Below are 6,542 nucleotides of genomic sequence, written 5' to 3'. Positions count from 1 at the left end.
CCAAGGCAGTGGATCTGCTTTGCAAATGAGAAAATGTGGACCTAAATATTCAAACAGGATGGGCTATTTCTCTTCCCCAGTTGAAAATGGGCACAGCAGAGCCTGTATAGTATTCAAATTAGTAGCAGCTCCTTCGCCTGCTTGTTAGCAGACAGAGCAGAATCTGTACTTTCTCCTGTATGGCTCTTGAAAGAAACTTGGTTGAACTCCTTTGCTTGGTGGAAAAAAAAGTGGGATGTTGGATCAAGTGCAACTGTAGCAAATACTGAACTTCCTGAAACTATTTAGAGTGTTCATGTGTTGATACTCGTTAGAAAAAACCAAAACTTGAAAAAAATCCTATGAGGATTAAGCTATAAGATTGTTTTCGGGGGGGGGGAAGGAAAACTAAATGGAAGATAGTTTTAGAGAAAGTAACTTTCATAGCACTTGGAGGTAACATAGCTGTCTGTAAACAGGATGTTTAAGGAAAAGATACTCGGTCTCTTTACGATTCTTTCTGTGGCCTTCTGACTGAAAAGTCTGACTGTGTGAACCCTGGTTATCTGTGTTACGGAAAACTGATGTGCTTTGCAAGCTGAGATTCTTCTGCAACAGAGCAAAGTAGGAGAGACATGGTCTTGTGGTTTGGGTTACTATCTTGTGACGTGCCAAAAGAGGTCAGAAACTGTTTTCAGAGAGACTCTGGTGTCAGGGCAGAGGTTTCTGGGGAGGCTGTAGCTCAGCCCATCAGCTCAGCTCACCCCGGGGGTGCGGGGCTGTGCGGAGGTGGCGGGAGGCGAGGGAGGGCGAGCGGCTCGGCTGGATGGGGCGAGGGGGCCGGGGCCGGGCCGGGCCGGGGCCGGGCGGCCCCGCGCCACCCCCCCGCGTCGGCGCGGTGGCGGGCGGCGAAGCCCGTCGCCTTCGCAGCCGCGGTGAAGTGCGCGGGTCTGGCCGCAGCGTCCGGCGTTGTTGGCCGGCGAGGGAAAAATCCTCGCCGGGCCGGGGCTGAGGGGCCGGGGCTGCGGGCGCGGCGGCCCTCCGGGCTCGTCAGTCAGGCGTCCGCCTGAGGCCGCGGGGCTTCCCGCCGCTCGGGAGCCGCGGCCGGGCCTGTCAGCGGCGCGGCCCCTGCCCGCGGCGGCGGAGAGGCGCTGGGGCGTCCCGGTCTCCGGCGCGGGCAGCGAGCGGGGGGGGGGGTGGCTCCGGGCAAAGGAGGTTTGCAAAGGCCGGCTGGGGACGAGCGTTGGCGCTCGGCAGACCCGCGGTGATGTGCTGCAGCCCGGCGGCACCGAGGTGGAGGGAGGTTCTCGGTGGAGGGAACGTGTTCCTGCGGCCGCAGGAACTTGTGGAGGTACCTGCCGGCAGCAGTTGAGGAAGCGGGTTTTTTTACTGTGTTTTTTTTTCCTGTCTCTTTTTTTCGCCTTCTTTCTGTGCTTTTCACCAGTGCCCGCGGCAATGACTTTTTTTGCCGCCACAGCGTTAAGGTTTTTGCTGGAAAACATGTATGTTCTACAAAGCAATATCTTGTGCCTTTCAATCTACAGAACTTGTGGACAAATGCGTAGGTCCACGCACGCGTTCATGTTGTGATGAAGAGCGATCAGAAATTGTGGGAACGCTTCTAGGACTCGATGACTTTGTCCGTATCCTTTGATGGAGGTGTTTAAGGCCGTCCAGTTTATGCTCCAGCTCAGTGATGTTACTGCTTTTGAGAGGTTTGAGTTCACCGGATAGGAGAGCCTTTTTTGTATGGATCAGTTGTCTTGTTCTGATTTTTTTTATTTTACCTGTAAAATCACAGCTCAGCGTGAGATGGAAATAACTGGAAATAGTTCTATTTTTAAATTCGGGGCCTTATTTTCCTTGAAACTGGTTTTTCAGATACGGTGCTAGAAGACGTTACAGAATTGCAAGTGTTGTTTCTGCCTCCTGTTCCTCTTGAACGTTTGGTTTCCTGGGGAAAAATACTGTGTAAGCTCTGTAAGCAAAGAGGTTTTATGTTTTTGGAATATTTGCCAGCTGAAGGGTTTGTACCTTGGACTTACACTGTAGAGGATGATCTGTTCAGGACATCCATGTCATAGAGTAGCTGTTGCATGATTTATACTTGTAATCAGGTTCCTACTTGATAGCCTTAACTTTGCGTGGATTGTGTGTTGAACTTTGCAGTAGTTTGTTTGTTTTTACATTTCCTTAAGGTCTAGGCAAAGGCTTAGAGAGTTAGCAGACCTAAGGATAAGCATTTATTACTTTGTCCTGCCACGTTGCTATTTGAAACCTGTTCTGAGTGTTGGTGGTATTCAAGAAATTGCCGAGATTTCGAGGGTGAATCTGTATCTTTAGGTGTACTGAGCAGAAAAGTACAATGGATCTTTTTAGTTGCCAGATAGCTTGCTTTATCCAGGCGGTCAATTTGTCAAGATCAGGCTGCAGCGTGGCCAATTCATTTCTTAGTTCCAACAACTGCCATCTTAATGTAGAGATTTATTCTGTAATCAAAACTGGAACTGTTGTCCCTGGTTATGTGTGCTTACTTATTTGTTTTTAACGCTGCTTCAGTGAGACTCCGTCTGAGGGCAGAAGAATCACAAAGCTAGACCAGATTTTGCTAAATGGAAATAACATAACACTGGTAAGTCGTCCTTGTTAAAATGCTGCATGCATTTATTTTCTGTACCTGTAAATCAATCAGTCACTGAGCTCAGCTACTTTAAGCTGAGCTTTCCAGACAATTCCATTACACAAGGTAATTTCAAGTAGCTTCTGGGGCATATGTGTGTATGAAGGACGCTGGAAAAGTGATCTTGCTGTCTTAGTACACGTTACAGTTTAAAAAAAAAAAAAAAAAAAAAAAAAAAGAGCATGTCCCTAACTTTATTTGGTGAATGTTTTTCTGGTCTTCAGGTGTGCCAGGGAATCACTGGCTTTGTTAAGCGCTCCGTAAGCTGGTTCATACAGTGGCTTTTAACTCACGAGTGTTTGCCTGCATAAGCGTGTAGGTGGAATGCATCTACGTTTTATCCATTATTGTATGTATAGATGTGTTTGCAGCAGTTTGGATGTTTACAAGCTTGTCAAGTCATTTGGCAGTTATGATTACCATGTGATGCCCAGAGAGCTGTACCTTTACGTGCTCTGAAAAAAATCCGGAGGTCTGTTGGCTTATACCAAATCAGAAGCACTATGATTTTTAGTTTATTATCTGCTGGTGTAGGTAGGTCAGTACTGCAACAGTAATTAAATACTGTGATTATGCATCCCTAAGCTGAATTCTGCGACTTCCTAAATACCACAAGAGCAGACCTAGAATAGTTTGTTGTTTGTCGGCATAGATGGCTACAAAGTCAGGACTTCCTACGTAAAAGCATTCCTAATTTTGTGGGAAGAGGAGAGGATGACCCACTCGAGTCGAAATGAGCTCTGTGTGAACGAGGAACAATCTCCATTTTGCTGTCTTACCCAGCTTGCACCTCCTCACTGTGTGTCTGAGCAAGTGCCATCTTGCCTTAATTTCTAAGCCTCTTTCTGCTTTGGTTATTGTTCTGCCTCCTTAAAGGATAGCGCGTGTTCTGACTTCTTGTGTGGGGTAAAATTACTACCCTCCGGTTAAGCTGGTGGTATACTGCCCTGGAAGCAGAAGCTGGTGATGCTTAGAGTGCAAATTTTCAGCGAGACGTAGATACGTTTCTGTATCGGATCTTGTGCCTCTCTTGCGGACACGTCTTCCCACGTCAGGAAGACTATGCTTTAGACTTTTTCTTACTTCGGTCCTGAAAGCAGCAAAGTTCTTCCTCTTTAGAAGTGCTCAGCTAATTATTAAGAACGTATCAGTAAAAGCAATGGTTATCCTCTTCTTTTATCCCTTATTCAGGAAAGGTGCATCACTAATGATGATGCTGGTTTTGTAAGTTGAAACCGTTACTTTCCTGTAAAGACACACTAATTTGTTCTGAATAAAAGCCTTTCTTTTTGTTCTCTTTGTGCTCAGTTACGTAAGTGCACGAGGGAGTTAGTTTTCCAACGGGTTGATGGAGTGGAAAAAGAGTAGTTACGTTCCAGTTGCTGTCGGTCTTCAGTTTTTCTACATCTGTTGCATTTGTTTATGGCCCAAGTCTATATAAAACCCAAATCGTGGGCCAAGAGATTGCTATTCTTTGCACTACAGGCAGATACTAAGCTGGATCATTTGTTTAAACCCTGCTTCAGGCTGTGTCGCCAGAAACCGTGTGGTAGAGTGCTGCAGAATTCTGAAAGCTCTTCAGAGTGGATGCATCTGTTTGATGCTCAGCAGCCGTTGGTTCTGCTGGCCTTGAGGTTCAGCCCTCTTGGACTTGTTTTGCTTGGCAGATGTACTCTCTTGTAGTAAAGGCATTGTAGTGGTATTTTGCGAGTGAGGACAGACAGACCAGACATCGTTCATGTCCAGGGAGCCGGGGCGGGAAGGTTGGTGTTCAAGCTTCTCATTCCTGTCAGCGGTGACTCCGCTTGCACCACTAAGTGGTGCTGTGTACATACGCTTTATTAAATCGGGAGCTGCCTGGGCCTGCCTGCTTGTGTAGTTCGGAGCGGTCCTTTTAGAGAAAATGCTCTTTTGGCTGCATTTGTTCTCCTGTGATACAAAAACTTGACAGCTGTTGGGGGCAACTACTACTTTAGGAGAATTTCTATAAAGTAAGAAATTGCTGGTTTTATTTTGTCATGGTGGGCACAAAATTAACTGATTCAAAATCACGTCCACTGCAGCTTATGCTTCCGTAACACACCACTCAACTGATTTCTATGCGTAAATGTCTTCGGAGAGGAATCACAGGTGCCTGCTGTGACTATAGGGACAAGCAGTATGGGCTCACAGGAACAGAACATGCTTTGCCTTCCCATCACCAGAAGAAAGAGAGAAAGAAAGAATGAGGTGAAGAAGGGTGCTCAGGAGCAAGAGGCTGCAAGGAAGTTGCTGTACATGATCCTTTTGCCTTGCTTTATCTGACAGAAAAGCTGCCTTCTGCTAGTTGGGTCTTGGCTTGAAAGACAAGGGGAGAGAGACTCCCGCCCCTCTCCCAGGGAGTGTGCTACTTTTGACTGGCTTGTTCTGACTATGTGATCTGCAATTACAATATTGAGATTGCATGGTGACAGTCTATACCACTGACTCCCTGAGTGGTTTTTCATTTCTGTCCCCGCTTCCTTCTCCAGCTTTTTTCAATATATCAATTTAAAAAAAAAAAAAATAAAAATAAAAATTTAACCTTACATGAACATCATCTGTTGGCTTTGGCCCCAAACACTTTATTTCCTAGAAATAAGTTGAGTCTTTTCATCAGAATATGTAAAAGATTTCTAGCCACTGTAGTACTATTGCATTGTTTGTTTTTTTAAATAAGATTCTGTCCAGGTTCCAGCATGTGCACTAAATTTCTACTGCAGTAGAAGAGAGTCTTAAGCTGAAGAGAGATTTCATGCTTGGGAGAGAAAAAGGGCAGATCTTGACTCAAAAGTAACTTTTCCAAGGGAAAGGTAAACTCTTTTGTTTCTTTGGGGATTTTTATTCTGATAGCACAAGCATCTTGTTCTCTCAGGATTTTGTAATCTCTGGGAAAAAAACCCTTGGTGTTGTGTCGCTTTCCTCCTTCCCTGGTTGTGTTTTTTTCACTCCTTTTCAGAGGAAGTGCTAATACTGTTATAATTTAGGAAGACATTTTAACTTTTGACTCGGAGGTCTGCAGACTTCACTGTAAAGACAGTTTCTGTGCATCCAAATGCTGTTAATCCCTTCAAATACGAAATGAAAGATGTGTAACTTGGAGCTGAGACTGAGTCAGAGTATTCCAGATGGGTCTGGTTTACTTTGCATTCAGTGTTCCTGTAGCCTGTTGCTTTGGAAGGTGCAGGTAATAAGCTTTTCAATTGAATAAATGAGCGGTAGTGGTTTTTTGTTTTCCTCCCCTAGAAACGTAGTGCTTGATCAGACTGCACTGACCTGTAGAAGTTGTGGGCACTGTGGTGTTCTCCAGAATGCTACTTGGGCTGCCACTACAAGTAGGCCATTTAAAATAATAACCTTAGACTTTAAAAATACATAAAAACTTCATGATGCTTAAAGTATAGAGCAGAGTAGTCATCAGGTTAAAATAACTTCATGCTTATGACATGCACAGTGATGGTTCCTTTCAGGTTTTTTGGTTGTTGGTGGTGGTGGTTGTTTTTTCTTCTTTAAGATGGCACTGGTCGCAGTGATCTTCAGTTTTACGGCACAGCTAACTGTCTTAGTATAGATATGGTTCCTTTCTGCCTACTATTTCCGTTTACTGGCAGACATAGTTAAGATAGCTCTTTGGAGTTGTGGAGTGCGCGTGTGTATATATCTATGTGTGTGTGTGTGTGTGAATGTGTATGAAAATAAGAAGACTTAAAGTCCCCTCCCCACATCATTAGCTTTCGCTGCCCTGTATTTCAGTGTTACCAAGATTTTAAAGTGACCCAAGTATTGCTGTTGCAAATGTTTCCATGTTTGTCTAACTATTGTGATGACATAAAAAAAAATAAAATCAAAACACTAAATGTTTTAT

Source organism: Accipiter gentilis, unplaced genomic scaffold (genome assembly GCF_929443795.1).
Source record: "Accipiter gentilis unplaced genomic scaffold, bAccGen1.1, whole genome shotgun sequence".
NCBI classification, from domain to species: domain Eukaryota; kingdom Metazoa; phylum Chordata; class Aves; order Accipitriformes; family Accipitridae; genus Astur; species Astur gentilis.
This window is presented reverse-complemented; position numbering follows the sequence as displayed.